Here is a 12226-nt window from a genome sequence, read left to right as displayed (position 1 = left end):
CCGTTCACTGTCATACTTGCTTATGAAGGGAACAGGATTTTTCCGGACATTTGCCATCGTTCAGTGAAACAAGAAAACAGTAACACTGTGTTCTTGTAGGTAAAACAGTAAAAAGGTGTTACTGTTTTCTTGTTTCACTGAACGATGGCAAATGTCAGGAAAAATCCTGTTCCCTTCACAATCCTTCCATCGTCAAAAATAACCTTCAAACAAAGTACTTGCTTATGTTGTGACCAAAACTTCTTATTTTCTTGGTGTACAGCAGTAATGTGCTAGAAGCAAAGTTTACGTTCTGACTTTTGTACTCATCCGATACATCGCGCACGTTTGTTTTCAGTAGACGTGCCACAGAAAGTGCTGATATATTTATTCTAAGTGTCTCACCTTTTGTCGTATACGTGACGTGTATGTGTGCAGTGTGGTTGTTTTATTCATTTCCATAGTTTCCCTTAAGTCTCACATTCTGGACATACAGGTATATATTTAGAGTTTTTATTTACAACTTTTTTAAGCCAAAAGTTGGTGAATTTATCACAAACATTATATTTGTTGTTCTTTTGCTTGCTTAATATATTGCCTTACGGTTTTTTGACACTTTTGAGAAAAAAGGATAGATTCTAACCCTCGAAAAGTAGTGTTCCATTCCTGTACCATATAAAGATGGTGTGGTAAATGATTCTTCCTTTTAAGTGTCATCTGTTTAAAGTGAAATTATCCTTCTATAAGATAATAGCTATGAAATACTTCACACACCTCATCCGTGCTCGGCGGAAAAGTACCATGATATGAGGGAGGATTGAAATATCGTTTGGAACTGTACAGTAATCATGATAAGAATCGTAAATTGTATAACTGTTTCTGATAATAATTGTCTCTGAACCTCTGGATAACTTGGCTAGATTTACGCAGTCTAGATGAAGAGATTTTCTCGCTGTCTAATCAGATTCACTTTGTATTAAACACGATCCAAAGCTTAGTGGAGCAACCGAGTTTTCTTACAGTTATGGTAGTAGGGGATGATAAAGGCGAATACTAAGTAAAGATCCATTTGACCTTACGTTTAGTACAACGTCTGAAATCCGATACTGGTATAGATTTACTCCTGGAATCCAGAGTCCTTGTCTGTCTAAAGAGATCCATACAAATTCAGTGACGAAGCCGTTCAAAACAAACTCCTTGCTTCGTTTCGACATCAAAGACACCCAGGCTACAAAAGTGCTCAATCTGGTTTCAGATTTCAGACGCGGCGCTTCTGTACTTACTGTAATACATTGCTTGCCGACATTTTCCGTTGGTATTATAAAGACTATTTGCAGTACAATTCTACCCAAAGGGGCCCATACTTGAACTTTTTGACTTTTAAATTATCCTAATTACAAATGTTTGGAAGACTCCGTTGGGCAGGCCATGTTTTGAGAAGAGAAGAGGAATGCAAAATGAAGAGGGTAATGTACGGTAACCCAAAAGGAAGACGGCCCCGGGGAGACCAAAAGTGAGATGGTGGAACCAGGTGAAGGCTGATATGGAGAAGATGGGCGCTTCAGAGGAAGATGCAGAGGACCGTTCAAGATGGAGGAGCTTTGTTGGTGCGGCTAAATATCACCTCCGATATAAATGGCCCTGGGAGTAAGTAAGTAAGTAAGACAAATGTTTGGAATAAGAGTATCACTGAGAAATAATTAACTGTACAGTGCTTAAAATAACAGTTTAGGGATGTGCTTTCAGTTTAGGGATTTGCTTCAATAAATTCTGAAATGTATTACTCTTTCATTTACATCCCTGCATACTTTGCTTTTTATTCCCCGTAATATCTTGATGTTAAGTTTCATGCAAATCACTACACCATTTCTGATAAATCAAATTTATATTAACAATATTCCTGAAGTCTTTAAATTCTTAAATTATAACTATAAAGAGTTATACTACTTAGTTAAACAGGTTCCGTAGACTTCAAGGTGAACATTTAAATTATTAAGTGCCAAGATATTGTATTTGGCTAAAGTTCCTGTTGAGGCTATGTTCCTAGTTCATGACTAATCTTCAGTTAAGTTTGCCTACCAAATAAGACTACAATATAAACTAAATATTAGTTCTTCATAGTCTCCTAGCCTATCCCAGGTTTATTAGGTTAATTAAAATGTAACTAAGAGCATCTAAAGTATGTTTTCTAAATTTGTAAGTATAAGAAATCTTACAGTATCCAACTGTAACCAGAGATGCTTACAAAAATCTGTGCAGTTTTTATCTTTTTTACTAATATTATAAAATATAAAAAAGAAAAATTAACAATATTTAAATAAAATACAGTTTATACACTTCTTTATAAAGTTACCTATTATTTCATTCAATCAAAATACCATTACATATAGTTCAATTATATTTTCATGTACTATGGAACTGCGAACGTATTATTAAGGGCACTTAAACAGGCAAACAGGGCGCTTTAAAAGCTTATCGTTCCGTCACCCGTCTATGTGATAACTCTGAATAGACCATATAAAGTTGATGCCTGCTACATACGTTCGTCTTGACTCTTTTAACACTTTTGACTTTATGGTCAATAGTTAAAGGGCAATTTATCGTCTGTGTTATGACTCTTTCGTTACGTTCTGTCGAGTCTCTTTATACTCCGTTGTATCGGTTTTTAAATAAAGAAATATTCCCAAAAAATAAGAAAAAACTAAGATCTAAAGTTCATTATAGTGTTTAAAAGCTGTCAAGTATTGCCAGATTCAAACTGAATCAATATAAATGAGACATAATTGCAATACTATTTTGCTGTTAAAACGTTACAGAAAATTTATATTATCATTAAACACTACAGATTTTTAAATTCTAATACATATTGAAAACATTTAAATTTATCAGATTATTTCTTTAACTAATTTATTAAATCATAAATAATTATAACATAACGTAGTAACACACGTATCGTTTTTAAATGAAGTAGCCTACTCATTTTTTGTATTATTGTTTTACCTAAATGTTGTATAAACTTTATATACTTACTTAATTATCACTTCAAAATAATTCTTGAAGAAAATATATGAATAGTTTATTATTTTGACCTCCTGCACTGAGATTACGTACTTTACTGAGTGAGATCGCTTGTGACATTCCGAATGTGCTGCGTATCGCGTCTGCCACAGTCAACGTGTAATCAACTGTAATACTACTATCATATTAAATTTTATTGATAATTTATTAGATGCGGTAATGCACCAAAAGTTAAGAACCTGTCTGTTGTTTTATGTAGCTACTTAAATTTATAATATAAATGTATATATGTATACAACATCTTATTACATATGCTGTAATGTTTTAAAATAAACCAATTTTGAGATTAAATAAATTACAGTAATGTCTGTGAAATCCATACATAATGCTTGTAGACTTTGAGGAAAAATTATTACTCAACTCAAAGATTTGGTTTAACAAGTGTGTTTCAACGAGTTGTATACAGTCAAAATGACTATAACGTATCATCATTAACTGATGTTTCCAATATTACAATAAAATTATGCAGTTTCTTCTAAAATGCTTATTTTCATTTTGAAGGTTTGAAAATTAGTCGCCTGGTATGAATATATATGTAATTTTGAACTACCTTAGTGTACTAATAAGTTACCCAATAATACATAAAAATGGTTACTTAATGTAACAGTGCATTGAATTATTATATAACTTTACTAATACGTCTTTGAATGTTGGTGATAAACACATACAGATAAACAAAATCTTTGAGTACAAAATATTACTTTAATATCCAGCACCTTAACTTACTGGTTAAACAAACTATTATAAGCACACGCGTACTAAAGCAAGGAACGCAAGTGAATATGTATGAAGTAAAATTCGTTAATTAATTATTTTTCAAACATACGGCAAATATATTCAGTGTTATATTACTGATATGCAAATTGAGTTCTGACCAATCAAACTGTTATAATAAAACATATACAACAAAATTACACACGAAACACAAAAAAGAGATTAAACAGGCTCCACCAGTCTCGTTGGATTAAGTTATATTCCACGCTTTTGCAGAGAGTGTTGTAAATATTTCTATGAGCAGAAAGAAATTACAACCAAGTTTATTGCTTTACAACTATCAATATTATTACTTTTAACTTTTTTAGTTCTAATAGTGTTTGTAACTAGATACTTGTTATTGTAGAGTCTATATAAATCCATTATTTGTGTGAATACAAAACGCATCATTGACTTTACCGGATCTATTATAACAAGAGCCAAGAATCGTCAATTTTTCTACTTCATGCTCGAGGGAAGATAATGTTAAAAAATTAAGTGGTCCTTTAATTAGCATACTTGGTTAGTTGTTATCTCTGGACTGGTCTGTCTCTGATTATGTTCTGGCGACTGGCCAGTTTGTGTTGTTCCGGTTTCTGGCAAGGGTAGGATCGCGTAACGGTCGTTAACTTTCGACAATTATTGTGCCTTTTACACGAGTTTATGAACATATCGGTATAGGTGTGTACTGTTATAATTAAATAATTTGCAATTTTTTTTAATTGTACTTTAAAATGTGAAGTCACGTTGCGTCGCGTCGTCAAAGGGAACATGTTTTAATTGAAACCTTAGGAATTGAGATTTAATCAAAATTTAATATCAGGGTGTAGTTTTTATTTAGAAAAAAATCATCGTCAGATGCATATGGACTAATGGTAGGATTATTAGTAAAAAATTAAGGATTAAATATTATTGTGTTTTTAAATTTTTTACAAACTTAAAGCAAATTCTTAGGCATGAAAAACAATATATATATATATATATATATATATATATATATATATATATATATATATATATATTCATTCCATATCTCAGCACAAGCCAGCAAAGTAAGGTCACCAATAATGACCTAAAATTTACAAATGGATATCAATTATTCACTTTCTAATTCTCCACCAAAACTATCTTAGAAGAAAGCCTTTTCTGTATCATAAAAACTAAGGGATGCTCATTTATTATTATTCAGAGTTCTGCTCACTCCAGACTATTACAGTATAGAATAAACTTCATCAAAATAGTAATAAACCGATATAATGGAGTATTAAAGGAGCCGAAAGACTGCCCTTTTAATTTTTATTACATAACCTAAAATACACGAAATACAAATACAAAATACAGCTTCACGTGGTATATAAGATGTACTGTGTACTAAACCTATATATGAAAGTCCAAATATGTAAGAGTTATCGCACAGACGAACAGACAAACCAAAAGACATAAGGACAGATTAACATTTAATGTCGACATAAATAGGGTTTTCCTTTGACGAAGGAAACTATGTAAAAAATTTGCAGTCTCTAGGACTTTTCTATTGAGCGTTATCGCAGAAACGCACAAAGAACCAGTGAAGCGGACAACGACACAAATCAAAAGGGCCCTGTCGAGTTCTTCATATACTGGTATATGTATATGGTATATCGTATAGGGCTCTATGGTATTGTGTATACTGCTTTTGTAATTATAGAAGTAATACTGTATAGGTAAATAAGACAGTACTAAAAATTAAGTAGTTTTTTAATTAATTTTCTTTATTTACTTGTTAAGCCATGGCCTTTTCATTTCACCTGCATATTTAGGTCCAATGGTAAATCTAACTTTATTTATTACCAAACTTAAGTGAAACAATTAAATATCCTAAAAAAACCTCAATATTTAAAAAAGCTGTAATTGTCACTGGCCTTTTTTGCAGTTAGACTGAAATGTAATATATAAAACATCCATAACTGAAATTAATATATATATATATATATATATATAAATTATACAATATAGGATATAATATATACCCCTAAGAGGTCTTTAAAACATTTTAAGAACAAAATTTAATATATCGAAATCTTTAAGATTGCACATTAATTAGCTTTGACATAAATCCATACAAACATACTGATAGAAAATGTCTCAACTCAATGTCATACTGTTTCAGACCTAAAATGATGGAGAAATTATTGCTGTATTAGTATAATCTATCTCTCTCCCTCTCTCTCTCTCTCTCTCTCTCTCTCTCTCTCTCTCTCTCTCTATCTCTCTCTCTCTCTCTCTCTCTCTCTCTCTCTCTCTCTCTCTCTCCCCCCTCTCTCTCTCTCTCTCTCTCCATTCTTGAAATATTACTTACCAATATACAATGGACCTTAATTTACTCCTTACCCTAACTCTGTCACAAATTATTGATACCATGTATAGGCCTGTCTTCTTTAAATATTTAATTCGAGGTGGGTGAATTTTGTTCCTTTACAATTTTTTGTACAAGAGTTATCAGTTGTTTGCTTGAAACACATTCCATATTTATAGTAAAACACGTTCAATCCACAGTTTTATATACATCAAAGCAATCACCAGAAACAAATCTGCTCTGAAACTAATGTAGCCTACCTCTCTACAGAATATGTTAATAAACTAATTAATAATTAATAATATTATAAAAACTGTTGTGTTATTGAAGGAATTGCTTATGCATATTAGGTACCTTAATATATCTACACTTCTACTATATGAACAAAAACCTCCGACCTTGTCCTTGTTTAGGCTCATAAGATGTAAATCATTGTACAGCATGCTGTACAGATAAAACTTACTCCAACCAGGTTCCATTGATACTTATGACGATGTTAGCTCATTACACGATGAGGTCATAATGAATATCAATCAGTTAGCTGACCACAAATCTGCAAGACATAAAAAATGCTTTAAATATATACACTATTGCATTATAGGAGTGAAAATTGTGATTTAGAAATTATTTTAAGCGAACGAATACTGATACGGTCATGAAATGTATTAAAATGAACATATGATTAAGTATCAATTACTAATTTATTCGTAAAAATAAATTTAAACTAACGGGCTTAACCCGTAACAGCTTGGACACAAAGATACGTTGACTACTCGCACTACGTGTGAATTTCTCACTTGATGGTGAACATCTACAAGTAACAAAGAACACTGACCGATGATCGGTAGTAGCTACTGTATAGCGCATACTGGCACTTATAGACAGCGGTCACGTTAAGAGTTCGCTACTGAATAGGAAATAACGGCGGAAAATAATCTTGATAGAAATTCCAAAGAGTCCAAAAACTTTACAAACTGTATAATGGGCTTAAATCATAAAAAGAGTAAGATCAATTGGTAGATTGAAGAAGATATGGTAATAATATTTTAATATAACAGCAAAATCAATTAAATATGTGGAAATACTCGTATACTATTTCACTTAATTGCGTTTGCAGTTTCTGATTGCCCTCAATCTAGATTAATCAGTACCTAATTGTTGAAAGTAATTCAGAGTGATCAATTGACAAACATTTAATGAAAACATTTACTCCTAGTGTAAAGTTGAATCCGGTGGTTTTTACAATGTTCCAGTATTCCATAAAAAACAACTTTTAATGATTTTTTTTTGGGAGTGCTAATCAATTTATAAATTTTAAAGTGGATTCACAAAGGATGAATCGATATTGTGATTCCAGTTTTACTAACTTGTAAGCCGAAAAGACAAATATGTGTTTTAAAGTTGGTTTATAAAACACAACCCAGTTCTTGTATATGTGTGCGTTTAGAAGTTTAGAACAGAGTGTTTCAATAAATGCTCTTCAAACTTTATAGAAACCTTCTGCTAAGTAGATAGTAATTTACCCTGAAAAAGAAGTAATTTTTGTCAAATTTGTCAAGCATTTTAATTAAGTTTTCCATTACAGTAATGAAAAAGAAAATGTATTTGTTTTAACTTATAAACATCCAATCCTTATCATTATAATTATTTGCTCTCCTGGTAGTAAATATTTATTTGCTTTAGTTTTTGAACAGCAATTCATTTTCTGTAAAGAACAAAAGTCAAGTGCCGGAATTTCGAATAATCTTATTTGTTTGCAAATTTACTGATAAAAAGTCAGTGCCTCTGAGTCCATACATGGAATATTTACATTCATTGACTGGTAAATAAATCAATATTTATTATAATTATCTTTTATTTTATAACAAATTCTCATAAAATGAGACACACCCTTTACCAACAGTGGCTTATATTATTTGTATAGTTTAATTTACGTAGCTCCATATTTACATCGATTTATCATGAACGATGCGTTTCACAATAGTTACACAACTAAAAACATTAACATTTGTAGTTGAATACTGCTGTAGATATTTTTTAAGTAGGGAAATATTACTGTTCTTAAAAAATGCTTGTATAATTAAAGATACTTAAATTTTATATGCGTAACATTCTTTGTTAAGGGAACTTAACATTGTGTTTCATATGCACTAGATATATAAATTGAATACGTTACAATAACAATATACCACAGTAAGGCAATATCAACAGCCATACAATGCCTACTATCGGCGCGGGTACGACACACAGGTTATTTATGCTGTCCATTCATCTTTTTAACAACTGCTATACAATCAATGGTCCACGTTATTCCAATTCGCGTAATATAGCTGTGCGTTTATTCTCTGTGCAGTTGTATTGATATTTATAATTTACCGTACAAAATGTGAAATGGTGTACTCTTTTAAATAAGTAAGATGCGATCATTTTAACTTATTCAAAGGTCAAAAGGGCAGTTCGTTTGTACGTCTGCCTACCAGTCAGGTATCACAAGTTAAGATGATTTTCATTTCCATATTATTTATTTGTAAGGTTTTTGTTTGTTGTTTGCGTATTATAGGTTTTCTCACCTGAAGAAGACGTTAGATTTCAATGCTAAAAATGTAGTGTTTTTTTCCAAATATAAAGATGGCAAATTTCTAAAATTGCATTACCAGTTCAAATATATGTACATCGACCCAAAAGTATGTATTGAGAACATACTTTTAAATAGAAAATATGCTGTTCGATAGTCGTAAACTATTTTATATGCTTCCCAACAAGCAAAACTGTTACAGCTGTCAATAGATTTCTTTCTTAGAGGAATTTACTCTATTGATTTTGCAACTAACGTTTTGATAAACGAGTGATTTAAACCCAATTTGCTCTTGGTTCATGAACTAGAAAAGTTACTAGAAATGTAGTAAATAATAATGTATTAATGTTTATTGAAAAATAATATAGTATAAAGAAAACAAATAATAAGTGTATACAGTATTTTAGTGTAAGGGATTTTCCTATTACATGTAAATATAAAATACATGTAAGGTTCTGGTTGACCTTATTACATTAGCGACACTAGCCAACATGTAAGAAAACATGTTTGATTTCATGAAATATATATACGTAGGTCAGAATTATAGTTTTCTCATTAAAGATTTTAAAAAGTAACTCCCCAACCATCATTAAAACGATAAAACTACACTTATCCAACTATAATACCAATGAGATCAGTAATATTAAGTTGTTTCTCCACAAATATAGACAAACACCAAATGAGTCTTATATATAAAATTTATTGTGTAATTATTAACACAATACTAGATTTTTGTAAAGTACGGTAATATGAATTAGCAAATCATAAACTTGAGTTACAAATAGTTTTTTGGCTGCCACTAGAACTGTCAGACACATCTGTGTAATAACATCTTGTGATTTATAACTTGTGCAAACGAGTGAGTTAATAAATAAAAATAACATTTCAGCCTTGAAAAATTTGATTTATGTCTGTCAATCTGGACGATATTTCGAAAACTAACTAACGTATAGACTTTTAAACATAGAATGAAGTTTGCTGAGCGGTAGCGAATATTTTTACGTCATTTAAGTATTCTAAGGGCGTGATGAAAACGAAAAAAAAATTGCAAATGAAATACAATCGTGTAATATTTAATAATGTTAATTTTTTTTATAGGAAATTTTTCTCGATGTGTCTAAATATTAGCTCTAGGACCTTTTCTTAGATGGAAAAGGACCCAGGGATTGCCAATGATTCCAACAGATTTTCAGACAGACTGAGTGGAGAATCATTTGTTCAAGGTGACAACATTACTTCAAGTAGATGTATATATATATATATATATATATATATAGTGTGTACATGCACAATAGCGCATACACAATAACACAATACCAAAACACAATTAGGTTAGCACAGGGATAACACAAACACATATCACAGACTAAATAGACAAACAGACACGTTGACATATATTTTGAATGCTGTAAATGCTACACATGGGTGAAATAAATTAACACATTTATTTATTTATTGATAATTAACTAAAATGAACTTTAATAATTAGAGCAAAATTCATGCTAGATTTGCACGTGCATTGCAATTGCAGAAATACACACTGGTGGTGGCGGAACAAGGAACGCCTGATGGGAGGGGGTATTTGTTCTTGTCTCATACCGATTGGAATTGGCTAAGGACATCGACTGCTTCTGAATCGAAATCATACAATCCAATCTCACTATATGACCAGTGCAAATTTGTTAGTTAGGAACATAAACTTAATTTTAAGAGTTAAGAGACCGGTTTTATCAGTGTTTATAATTTGAAATGTAAAGATAAAATAAAACAAACCTGTACGCTATTATTTTTGATTGTAAACTTTCACAAAATAATAAGTGCCAATTTTGATACGTAATTTAATTAAATACATTGTATGGTTTAGTTAAGATACCTAGTTTAATTCGGACCCCGCTGACAAGTAGTGTACTTAGCGGGGCCATTGAAATGTTAGGTTTTGGAAATAAACCAATTCATTGTGTGTGTGTGTGTGTGTGTGTGTGTGTGTGTGTGTGTGTGTGTGTGTGTGTGTGTGTGTGCGTGTGTGTGTGTGTGTTTGTGAATATAGATATTCAAATTTGTGTTAATTGAGGGGTAATGATATATATATTTTCTTATGAACATCGTCAGAAAAGTTGGCAGAACGTAAAACAGAAATAAAGGAAGAGATCAAATTTGAAACAAACTTTGGGACCTCAAAAGTACGCTTCCTTAATGTAAACGGAAGTTCAGGAGAAAGGTGAAGGCAAAGTTTTAAAACAAAGACACTACGTTTAAGCTCCCAGAGAACTTTACCACACTGCGAGTGGAATGTACTTAGCTATTTATTTTGTCTATAATACTACACACTAGAAATAGTATTTAGGTAAGACAAATTTCTCGCAGAATGTCCAACTAATCAGATAATATTGTAACTTGTATTTATATTTTTAAAATAGTTATTTTCACAAAGCATAAAGTATCAGATTGTACTGAAAACTTTATTTATTGTCATGCTTCCTAAAGATTCCCTCTATTTGGTTTCATAGTAAAGGCTGATGACGTTTGATGTATGCATTTTTAATTTATTACTCAATAAAGTAATTACATAATAATATAAAACTAATTGCCTTTAAAAGTGTTACAATACAATACAATTATTAGATGATGAGATACTACTAACCTTTTCTGAAGTTTTACTGATATGCTTTACTAGTGACATGTTCAGTAATATGAAGTAAGTGGAAATAGAACATTACTAATATGTATATGCTTACAATAGATTATTCTAGAATATAAAATTTAAAAATGTTGCTTAGAATTATAAGAAATAATTTCACCCGATAGAATACATGTTATATAATGTACGCTATCCTTCATTTACTATTGTAAGTATTGCCAACGATAACAAACTATATAGAAACACTCGTTAAGCTAGAATATGTGGTATACATTTGTATTAAAAGTCACACTGTGCCTTAGATTACTTTTTTAACAATTTAATCGGTTTGATCAGTAACGTTGTTTGTTACGCAGTAGGCTAACAGAATTATTTAGCTTATTATTGATCATTTGAACTAATATGGTAGGCTATAGAGGATGAATGTGATAATGCAGTTTTAATGTAAATATTCACATTTATTCCAGCATCAAAATACCAAGAACAAAACGCAAAATGTCTACATTTTCAAGTAAACAGATTGAATGTTATTATAGTTACTTTGACTTTCTTGTAGTAGTTTGGGTGTTTCCAGTATGCATGCTATTCCTGCCCTCTAACTATTCGAAAAATAATTTTTTCCAACTGTCTATCTCACAATTACAGAGGGACACACAGGAAATACTCAGTATCTACCCGTCATCCCAGAGTCGGCAGTGATATCAAAGTTATAAACACACGCAGGAATCGTAAGTAGCAAATTTACATTGTCAGCTTTAAGTCATCTGATGATAAACCAATATTTAAGATTTATATGCAATGATATATACTAGTCATTCTGAAAACGAGGTTAGTGTTTCTATGGTTACTTATTATTGTGATCAGATTC

This window comes from Homalodisca vitripennis, chromosome 1, assembly GCF_021130785.1.
Source record: "Homalodisca vitripennis isolate AUS2020 chromosome 1, UT_GWSS_2.1, whole genome shotgun sequence".
NCBI lineage: Eukaryota > Metazoa > Arthropoda > Insecta > Hemiptera > Cicadellidae > Homalodisca > Homalodisca vitripennis.
Note: the sequence above shows the minus strand (reverse complement) of the source record.